This window comes from Ranitomeya imitator, chromosome 2 (genome assembly GCF_032444005.1).
Source record: "Ranitomeya imitator isolate aRanImi1 chromosome 2, aRanImi1.pri, whole genome shotgun sequence".
Taxonomy (NCBI): domain Eukaryota; kingdom Metazoa; phylum Chordata; class Amphibia; order Anura; family Dendrobatidae; genus Ranitomeya; species Ranitomeya imitator.
In genome coordinates, this window is record NC_091283.1 from 1,835,400 (window position 1) to 1,848,091 (window position 12,692).

Sequence of the window (12,692 nt, forward strand, 5' to 3'; positions counted from 1 at the left end):
GCTCACCTACATCTACCGGCTACGGCTCCCCTACAACTACCGGCCACAGCTCCCCTACATCTACCAGCTGCGACTCCCCTACATCTACCGGCAACAGCTCCCCTACATCTACCGGCAACAGCTCCCCTACATCTACCGTCTACGGCTCACCTACACCTACCGGCCACAGCTCCCCTACATCTACCAGCTGCGACTCCCCTACATCTACCGGCTACGGCTCACCTACATCTACCAGCAACAGCTCCCCTACATCTACCGGCTACGGCTCACCTACATCTACCGCCTACGGCTCCCCTACAACTACCGGCCACAGCTCCCCTACATCTACCAGCTGCGACTTCCGTACATCTACCGGCAACAGCTCCCCTACATCTACCGGCTACGGCTCACCTACATCTACTGGCTACGGCTCCCCTACAACTACCGGCCACAGCTCCCTTACATCTACCAGCTGTGACTCCCCTACATCTACTGGCAACAGCTCCCCTACATCTACCGGCTACGGCTCACCTACATCTACCAGCAACAGCTCCCCTACATCTACCGGCTATGGCTCACCTACATCTACCGGCTACGGCTCCCCTACAACTACCGGCCACAGCTCCCCTACATCTACCAGCTGCGACTCCCCTACATCTACCGGCAACAGCTCCCCTACATCTACCGGCTACGGCTCACCTACATCTACCGGCCACAGCTCCCCTACATCTACTGGCTACGGCTCACCTACATCTACCAGCAACGGCTCCCCTACAACTACCGGCCACAGTTCCCCTACATCTACCAGCTGCGACTCCCCTACATCTACCGGCAACAGCTCCCCTACATCTACCGGCTACGGCTCACCTACATCTACCGGCCACAGCTCTCCTACATCTACCGGCCACAGCTCTCCTACATCTACCGGCTATGGCTCACCTACATCTACCGGCAACAGCTCCCCTACATCTACCGGCAACAGCTCCCCTACATCTATCAGCTGCGACTCCCCTACATCTACCGGCAACAGCTCCCCTACAACTACCGGCCACAGCTCCCCTACATCTACCAGCTGCGACTCCCTTACATCTACCGGCAACAGCTCCCCTACAACTACCGGCCACAGCTCCCCTACATCTACCAGCTGCGACTCCCCTACATCTACCGGCTACGGCTCACCTACATCTACCAGCAACAGCTCCCCTACATCTACTGGCTACGGCTCACCTACATCTACCGGCTACGGCTCCCCTACAACTACCGGCCACAGCTCCCCTACATCTACCAGCTGCGACTTCCCTACATCTACCGGCAACAGCTCCCCTACATCTACCGGCTACGGCTCACCTACATCTACTGGCTACGGCTCCCCTACAACTACCGGCCACAGCTCCCTTACATCTACCAGCTGCGACTCCCCTACATCTACCGGCAACAGCTACCCTACATCTACCAGCTATGGCTCACCTACATCTACCAGCAACAGCTCCCCTACATCTACCAGCTATGGCTCACCTACATCTACCGGCTACGGCTCACCTACATCTACCGGCCACAGCTCTCCTACATCTACCGGCCACAGCTCTCCTACATCTACCGGCAACAGCTCTCCTACATCTACCGGCCACAGCTCCCCTACATCTACCGGCTACGGCTCACCTACATCTACCGGCCACAGCTCTCCTACATTTACCGGCCACAGCTCTCCTACATCTACCAGCTAAGGCTCCCCTACATCTACCGGCCACAGCTCTCCTACATCTACCGGCCACAGCTCTCCTAAATCTACCGGCTACGGCTCACCTACATCTACCGGCCACAGCTCACCTACATCTACCGGCTACGGTTCACCTACATCTACCGGCCACAGCTCCCCTACATCTACCGGCCACAGCTCTCCTACATCTACCGGCCACAGCTCTCCTACATCTACCGGCCACAGCTCTCCTACATCTACTGGCCACAGCTCACCTACATCTACCGGCCACATCTCTCCTACATCTACCGGCCACAGCTCCCCTACATCTACCGGCCACAGCTCCCCTACATCTACCGGCCACAGCTCCCCTACATCTACCGGCCACAGCTCTCCTACATCTACCGGCTAAGGCTCACCTACATCTACCGGCCACAGCTCCCCTACATCTACCGGCTACGGCTCACCTACATCTACCGGCTACGGCTCACCTACATCTACCGGCCACAGCTCACCTACATCTACCGGCTACGGTTCACCTACATCTACCGGCCACAGCTCCCCTACATCTACCGGCCACAGCTCTCCTACATCTACCGGCCACAGCTCTCCTACATCTACCGGCCACAGCTCCCCTACATCTACCGGCTACGACTCCCCTTCAATTACCGGCCACAGCTCCCCTACATCTACCGGCAACAGCTCCCCTACATCTACCGGCCACAGCTCCCCTACATTTACCGGCCACAGCTCCCCTACATCTACCGGCCACAGCTCTACTACATCTACCAGCTACGGCTCACCTACATCTACCGGCCACAGCTCCCCTACATCTACTACATCTACCGGCCACAGCTCCCCTACATCTACCGGCCACAGCTCTCCTACATCTACCGGCTACGACTCCCCTTCAATTACCGGCCACAGCTCCCCTACATCTACCGGCCACAGCTCTCCTACATCTACCGGCCACAGCTCCCCTACATCTACCGGCCACAGCTCCCCTACATCTACCGGCCACAGCTCCCCTACATCTACCGGCCACAGCTCTCCTACATCTACTGGCCACAGCTCACCTACATCTACCGGCCACAGCTCTCCTACATCTACCGGCTATGGCTCACCTACATCTACCGGCAACAGCTCCCCTACATCTACCGGCAACAGCTCCCCTACATCTACCAGCTGCGACTCCCCTACATCTACCGGCAACAGCTCCCCTACAACTACCGGCCACAGCTCCCCTACATCTACCAGCTGCGACTCCCCTACATCTACCGGCAACAGCTCCCCTACAACTACCGGCCACAGCTCCCCTACATCTACCAGCTGCGACTCCCCTACATCTACCGGCTACGGCTCACCTACATCTACCAGCAACAGCTCCCCTACATCTACTGGCTACGGCTCACCTACATCTACCGGCTACGGCTCCCCTACAACTACCGGCCACAGCTCCCCTACATCTACCAGCTGCGACTTCCCTACATCTACCGGCAACAGCTCCCCTACATCTACCGGCTACGGCTCACCTACATCTACTGGCTACGGCTCCCCTACAACTACCGGCCACAGCTCCCTTACATCTACCAGCTGCGACTCCCCTACATCTATCGGCAACAGCTACCCTACATCTACCAGCTATGGCTCACCTACATCTACCAGCAACAGCTCCCCTACATCTACCGGCTATGGCTCACCTACATCTACCGGCTACGGCTCCCCTACAACTACCGGCCACAGCTCCCCTACATCTACCAGCTGCGACTCCCCTACATCTACCGGCAACAGCTCCCCTACATCTACCGGCTACGGCTCACCTACATCTACCGGCCACAGCTCCCCTACATCTACCGGCTACGGCTCACCTACATCTACCAGCAACGGCTCCCCTACAACTACCGGCCACAGCTCCCCTACATCTACCAGCTGCGACTCCCCTACATCTACAGGCAACAGCTCCCCTACATCTATCGGCTACGGCTCACCTACATCTACCGGCCACAGCTCTCCTACATCTAACGGCCACAGCTCTCCTACATCTACCGGCAACAGCTCCCCTACATCTACCGGCTACGGCTCACCTACATCTACCGGCTACGGCTCCCCTACAACTACCGGCCACAGCTCCCCTACATCTACCAGCTGCGACTCCCCTACATCTACCGGCAACAGCTCCCCTACATCTACCGGCAACAGCTCCCCTACATCTACCGTCTACGGCTCACCTACATCTACCGGCCACAGCTCCCCTACATCTACCAGCTGCGACTCCCCTACATCTACCGGCAACAGCTTCCCTACATCTACCGGCTACGGCTCACCTACATCTACCGGCCACAGCTCTCCTACATCTACCGGCCACAGCTCTCCTACATCTACCGGCAACAGCTCTCCTACATCTACCGGCCACAGCTCCCCTACATCTACCGGCTACGGCTCACCTACATCTACCGGCCACAGCTCTCCTACATTTACCGGCCACAGCTCTCCTACATCTACCAGCTAAGGCTCCCCTACATCTACGGGCCACAGCTCTCCTACATCTACCGGCCACAGCTCTCCTACATTTACCGGCCACAGCTCTCCTACATGTACCAGCTAAGGCTCACCTACATCTACCGGCCACAGCTCCCCTACATCTACCGGCTACGGCTCACCTACATCTACCGGCTACGGCTCACCTACATCTACCGGCCACAGCTCACCTACATCTACCGGCTACGGTTCACCTACATCTACCGGCCACAGCTCCCCTACATCTACCGGCCACAGCTCCCCTACATCTACCGGCCACAGCTCTCCTACATCTACCAGCTACGGCTCACCTACATCTACCGGCCACAGCTCTCCTACATCTACCGGCCACAGCTCTCCTACATTTACCGGCCACAGCTCTCCTACATCTACCAGCTAAGGCTCACCTACATCTACCGGCCACAGCTCCCCTACATCTACCGGCTACGGCTCACCTACATCTACCGGCTACGGCTCCCCTACAACTACCGGCCACAGCTCCCCTACATCTACCAGCTGCGACTTCCCTACATCTACCGGCAACAGCTCCCCTACATCTACCGGCTACGGCTCACCTACATCTACTGGCTACGGCTCCCCTACAACTACCGGCCACAGCTCCCTTACATCTACCAGCTGCGACTCCCCTACATCTACCGGCAACAGCTACCCTACATCTACCAGCTATGGCTCACCTACATCTACCAGCAACAGCTCCCCTACATCTACCGGCTATGGCTCACCTACATCTACCGGCTACGGCTCCCCTACAACTACCGGCCACAGCTCCCCTACATCTACCAGCTGCGACTCCCCTACATCTACCGGCAACAGCTCCCCTACATCTACCGGCTACGGCTCACCTACATCTACCGGCCACAGCTCCCCTACATCTACCGGCTACGGCTCACCTACATCTACCAGCAAAGGCTCCCCTACAACTACCGGCCACAGCTCCCCTACATCTACCAGCTGCGACTCCCCTACATCTACAGGGCAACAGCTCCCCTACATCTATCGGCTACGGCTCACCTACATCTACCGGCCACAGCTCTCCTAGATCTAACGGCCACAGCTCTCCTACATCTACCGGCAACAGCTCCCCTACATCTACCGGCTACGGCTCACCTACATCTACCGGCTACGGCTCCCCTACAACTACCGGCCACAGCTCCCCTACATCTACCAGCTGCGACTCCCCTACATCTACCGGCAACAGCTCCCCTACATCTACCGGCAACAGCTCCCCTACATCTACCGTCTACGGCTCACCTACATCTACCGGCCACAGCTCCCCTACATCTACCAGCTGCGACTCCCCTACATCTACCGGCTACGGCTCACCTACATCTACCAGCAACAGCTCCCCTACATCTACCGGCTACGGCTCACCTACATCTACCGCCTACGGCTCCCCTACAACTACCGGCCACAGCTCCCCTACATCTACCAGCTGCGACTTCCGTACATCTACCGGCAACAGCTCCCCTACATCTACCGGCTACGGCTCACCTACATCTACTGGCTACGGCTCCCCTACAACTACCGGCCACAGCTCCCTTACATCTACCAGCTGTGACTCCCCTACATCTACTGGCAACAGCTGCCCTACATCTACCGGCTACGGCTCACCTACATCTACTGGCTACGGCTCCCCTACAACTACCGGCCACAGCTCCCTTACATCTACCAGCTGTGACTCCCCTACATCTACTGGCAACAGCTGCCCTACATCTACCGGCTACGGCTCACCTACATCTACCAGCAACAGCTCCCCTACATCTACCGGCTATGGCTCACCTACATCTACCGGCTACGGCTCCCCTACAACTACCGGCCACAGCTCCCCTACATCTACCAGCTGCGACTCCCCTACATCTACCGGCAACAGCTCCCCTACATCTACCGGCTACGGCTCACCTACATCTACCGGCCACAGCTCTCCTACATCTACCGGCCACAGCTCTCCTACATCTACCGGCTATGGCTCACCTACATCTACCGGCAACAGCTCCCCTACATCTACCGGCAACAGCTCCCCTACATCTATCAGCTGCGACTCCCCTACATCTACCGGCAACAGCTCCCCTACAACTACCGGCCACAGCTCCCCTACATCTACCAGCTGCGACTCCCTTACATCTACCGGCAACAGCTCCCCTACAACTACCGGCCACAGCTCCCCTACATCTACCAGCTGCGACTCCCCTACATCTACCGGCTACGGCTCACCTACATCTACCAGCAACAGCTCCCCTACATCTACTGGCTACGGCTCACCTACATCTACCGGCTACGGCTCCCCTACAACTACCGGCCACAGCTCCCCTACATCTACCAGCTGCGACTTCCCTACATCTACCGGCAACAGCTCCCCTACATCTACCGGCTACGGCTCACCTACATCTACTGGCTACGGCTCCCCTACAACTACCGGCCACAGCTCCCTTTCATCTACCAGCTGCGACTCCCCTACATCTACCGGCAACAGCTACCCTACATCTACCAGCTATGGCTCACCTACATCTACCAGCAACAGCTCCCCTACATCTACCGGCTATGGCTCACCTACATCTACCGGCTACGGCTCCCCTACAACTACCGGCCACAGCTCCCCTACATCTACCAGCTGCGACTCCCCTACATCTACCGGCAACAGCTCCCCTACATCTACCGGCTACGGCTCACCTACATCTACCGGCCACAGCTCCCCTACATCTACCGGCCACAGCTCCCCTACATCTACCAGCTGCGACTCCCCTACATCTACCGGCAACAGCTTCCCTACATCTACCGGCTACGGCTCACCTACATCTACCGGCCACAGCTCTCCTACATCTACCGGCCACAGCTCTCCTACATCTACCGGCAACAGCTCTCCTACATCTACCGGCCACAGCTCTCCTACATCTACCGGCCACAGCTCTCCTACATCTACCGGCTATGGCTCACCTACATCTACCGGCTACGACTCCCCTTCAATTACCGGCCACAGCTCCCCTACATCTACCGGCCACAGCTCCCCTACATCTACCGGCCACAGCTCTCCTACATCTACCGGCCACAGCTCCCCTACATCTACCGGCCACAGCTCCCCTACATCTACCGGCCACAGCTCCCCTACATCTACCGGCCACAGCTCTCCTACATCTACTGGCCACAGCTCACCTACATCTACCGGCCACAGCTCTCCTACATCTACCGGCCACAGCTCCCCTACATCTACCGGCTACGACTCTCCTTCAATTACCGGCCATGGCTTCCATATAAACATCCAGTTTTCCAGGACTTTGTACTCTTAGGTCCATCTGTGATACTAAAGCCATGACGTTTCAGCTTCCTCCCAACTGGACCTCGTGTCAGTAAATCATGGGGATGTGTACTGATGTGCGGTGAACCTCTTTGTACAGCGCTGCAGAATATGATGCTGCCATATTAGCAGCAGGAATTGATTAGAGTAAGAGGTTTTGTTTCTGTTGCTGGTGCCCAGTATCGCTGCCCGGCCGCGGGGCGATGGCTTCAGGTTGCTTATGGATTCTTTCATGCGAGATGACTATTTTCTTGTTTCTTTGGATCATTGACTTTGATATAGAGGGATTTATGGTGTAAAGCTGCGGAATTAGTGAGGTCTCCGGAGCCACCACCGATGACTCCTGGAGGCTCCGGGGTAAACTCCTGATTACACAGAGGCTTTATGACGGATCAGGGCTTTCATAGTTGTCCTTCAAGTCTGGGCTGTGGAGGAGACTTTGTAATCCTCTGTGCATTTTATATTCTATGTTTATTTCTCAGGATAATGCAGAATGTCCGATGATGATATTACAGCCGTTCCACTCTGATATTACCGCCATGTAGCGCCATTAACCTGTGCTGCTATATGGTCAACCTTATGGACTGACTTATCTGTGCTTACACGCTAACAACAGCCCCCAGCCTAGTGACAGGGTCATACTGCCACAAAATGCCAGGGTCATACTGCCACATAATGCCAGGGTCATACTGCCACCTAATGCCAGGGTCATACTGCCACCTAATGCCAGGGTCATACTGCCACCTAATGCCAGGGTCATACTGCCACCTAATGCCAGGGTCATACTGCCACCTAATGCCAGGGTCATACTGCCACCTAATGCCAGGGTCATACTGCCACCTAATGCCAGGGTCATACTGCCACCTAATGCCAGAGTCATACTGCCACATAATGCCAGAGTCATACTGCCACCTAATGCCAGGGTCATACTGCCACCTAATGCCAGGGTCATACTGCCACCTAATGCCAGGGTCGTACTGCCACCTAATGCCAGGGTCGTACTGCCACCTAATGCCAGGGTCATACTGCCACCTAATGCCAGGGTCATACTGCCACATAATGCCAGAGTCATACTGCCACCTAATGCCAGGGTCATACTGCCACCTAATGCCAGGGTCATACTGCCACCTAATGCCAGGGTCGTACTGCCACCTAATGCCAGGGTCATACTGCCACATAATGCCAGAGTCATACTGCCACCTAATGCCAGGGTCATACTGCCACCTAATGCCAGGGTCATACTGCCACCTAATGCCAGGGTCGTACTGCCACCTAATGCCAGGGTCATACTGACACCTAATGCCAGGGTCATACTGCCACCTAATGCCAGGGTCGTACTGCCACCTAATGCCAGGGTCGTACTGCCACCTAATGCCAGGGTCGTACTGCCACCTAATGCCAGGGTCGTACTGCCACCTAATGCCAGGTTCATACTGCCACCTATTGCCAGGGTCGTACTGCCACCTAATGCCAGGGTCATACTGCCACCTAATGCCAGGGTCATACTGCCACCTAATGCCAGGGTCATACTGCCACCTAATGCCAGGGTCGTACTGCCACCTAATGCCAGGGTCATACTGCCACATAATGCCAGGGTCGTACTACCACCTAATGCCAGAGTCGTACTGCCACCTAATGCCAGGGTCATACTGCCACCTAATGCCAGGGTCGTACTGCCACCTAATGCCAGGGTCATACTGCCACCTAATGCCAGGGTCGTACTGCCACCTAATCCCAGTGTCGTACTGCCACCTAATGCCAGGGTCATACTGCCACCTAATGCCAGGGTCGTACTACCACCTAATGCCAGGGTCATACTGCCACCTAATGCCAGGGTCATACTGCCACCTAATGCCAGGGTCATACTGCCACCTAATGCCAGGGTCGTACTGCCACCTAATGCCAGGGTCATACTGCCACATAATGCCAGGGTCGTACTGCCACCTAAAGCCAGGGTCATACTGCCACATAATGCCAGGGTCGGACTGCCACCTAATGCCAGGGTCATACTGCCACCTAATGCCAGGGCCATACTGCCACATAATGCCAGGGTCGTACTGCCACCTAATGCCAGGGTCGTACTACCACCTAATGCCAGGGTCATACTGCCACCTAATGCCAGGGTCATACTGCCACATAATGCCAGGGTCATACTGCCACCTAATGCCAGGGTCATACTGCCACCTAATGCCAGGGTCATACTGCCACATAATGCCAGGGTCATACTGCCACATAATGCCAGGGTCATACTGCCACATAATGCCAGGGTCATACTGCCATATACTGCCAGGGTCATACTGCCATATACTGCCAGGGTCATACTACCATATAGTGCCAGGGTCATACTGCCACATAATGCCAGGGTCATACTGCCACCTACTGCCATGGTCATACTGCCACATAATGCCAGGGTCATACTGCCACCTACTGCCAGGGTCATACTGCCATATACTGCCAGGGTCATACTGCCACATAATGCCAGGGTCATACTGCCACATAATGCCAGGGTCATACTGCCATATACTGCCAGGGTCATACTGCCACATAATGCCAGGGTCATACTGCCACATAATGCCAGGGTCATATGGCAACCTAATGCCAGGGTCATACTGCCACCTAATGCCAGGGTCATACTGCCACCTACTGCCAGGGTCATACTGCCATATAGTGCCAGGGTCATACTACCATATAGTGCCAGGGTCATACTGCCACCTACTGCCAGGGTCATACTGCCACCTAATGCCACGGTCGTACTGCCACATAATGCCAGGGTCATACTGCCACATAATGCCACGGTCATACTGCCACATAATGCCACGGTCATATGGCAACCTAATGCCAGGGTCATACTGCCACCTAATGCCAGGGTCATACTACCACCTAATGCCAGGGTCATACTGCCACCTATTGCCAGGGTCATACTACCATATAGTGCCAGGGTCATACTGCCACATAATGCCAGGGTCATTCTGCCACCTAATGCCAGGGTCATACTGCCATATACTGCCAGGGTCATACTACCATATAGTGCCAGGGTCATACTGCCACCTACTGCCAGGGTCATACTGCCACATAATGCCAGGGTCATACTGCCACATAATGCCAGGGTCATACTGCCACCTAATGCCAGGGTCATACTGCCATATACTGCCAGGGTCATATTACCATATAGTGCCAGGGTCATACTGCCACCTACTGCCAGGGTCATACTGCCACATAATGCCAGGGTCATACTGCCACATAATGCCAGGGTCATACTGCCATATACTGCCAGGGTCATACTACAATATAGTGCCAGGGTCATACTGCCACATAATGCCAGGGTCATACTGCCACATAATGCCAGGGTCATACTGCCACCTAATGCCAGGGTCATACGGCCACCTAATGCCAGGGTCATACTGCCACCTAATGCCAGGGTCATACTGCCACCTAATGCCAGTCGCTTAAAGAGCCATACATATTGGCATACACTGTGGTCCCTTTTCCAGGAACCATTGCTCGTTAGTTTTCCATGATGCGACATTGTGCGTCAGGGCCTGAAGTCAGTTACAGGAAACAAAGCTGTGCTGCTGCTGTGATACATTGTGACAAATCCTCTGCTGTGAGCAGGACTGCAGTGTATCGGCGCTCTGTTAAGAAATGAGTGTCATCATTTATGATTAGTGACAGGTTATCGGCTGTTTGTGGACAATGATGAGTCCGTTCACTGACCGTAAGCAGACATGTTGTAAAGGATGCTGGGCTGGCAGCCACATTGTCAGGTTGGCAATCCAGGGTCATACTGCCACATAATGCCAGGGTCATACTGCCACATAATGCCAGGGTCGTACTGCCACCTAATGCCAGGGTCATACTGCCACATAATGCCAGGGTCGGACTGCCACCTAATGCCAGGGTCGTACTGCCACATAATGCCAGGGTCGTACTGCCACCTAATGCCAGGGTCATACTGCCACATAATGCCAGGGTCGTACTGCCACCTAATGCCAGGGTCATACTGCCACATAATGCCAGGGTCGGACTGCCACCTAATGCCAGGGTCATACTGCCACATAATGCCAGGGTCGTACTGCCACCTAAAGCCAGGGTCATACTGCCACATAATGCCAGGGTCGGACTGCCACCTAATGCCAGGGTCATACTGCCACATAATGCCAGGGCCATACTGCCACATAATGCCAGGGTCATACTGCCACCTAATGCCAGGGTCATACTGCCACCTACTGCCAGGGTCATACTGCCACCTAATGCCAGGGTCATACTGCCACCTAATGCCAGGGTCATACTGCCACATAATGCCAGTGTCATACTGCCACATAATGCCAGGGTCATACTGCCACATAATGCCAGGGTCATACTGCCACATAATGCCAGGGTCATACTGCCACATAATGCCAGGGTCATACTGCCACCTACTGCCAGGGTCATACTGCCATATACTGCCAGGGTCATACTACCATATAGTGCCAGGGTCATACTGCCACATAATGCCAGGGTCGTACTGCCACCTAATGCCAGGGTCATACTGCCACATAATGCCAGGGTCATACTGCCACATAATGCCAGGGTCATACTGCCACCTAATGCCAGAGTCATACTGCCACCTGCTGCCAGGGTCATACTACCATATAGTGCCAGGGTCATACTGCCACATAATGCCAGGGTCATACTGCCACCTACTGCCATGGTCATACTGCCATATACTGCCAGGGTCATACTACCATATAGTGCCAGGGTCATACTGCCACATAATGCCAGGGTCATACTGCCACATAATGCCAGGGTCATACTGCCACATAATGCCAGGGTCATACTGCCACATAATGCCAGGGTCATACTGCCATATACTGCCAGGGTCATACTACCATATAGTGCCAGGGTCATACTGCCACATAATGCCAGGGTCATACTGCCACATAATGCCAGGGTCATATGGCAACCTAATGCCAGGGTCATACTGCCACCTAATGCCAGGGTCATACTGCCACCTACTGCCAGGGTCATACTGCCATATAGTGCCAGGGTCATATTACCATATAGTGTCAGGGTCATACTACCATATAGTGCCAGGGTCATACTGCCACCTACTGCCAGGGTCATACTGCCACCTAATGCCAGGGTCATACTGCCACCTAATGCCAGGGTCATACTGCCACCTACTGCCAGGGTCATACTGCCATATAGTGC

The 12,692-nt window shown here is 55.3% G+C and overlaps 1 protein-coding gene across 4 annotated transcripts in view; it reads left to right on the forward strand.

The window, feature by feature from the left end:
- The window catches only part of DIAPH2 (diaphanous related formin 2), a 1,874,941-nt gene that overhangs the window by 373,963 nt on the left and 1,488,286 nt on the right, over window positions 1-12,692 (forward strand). The window lies entirely within an intron of this gene.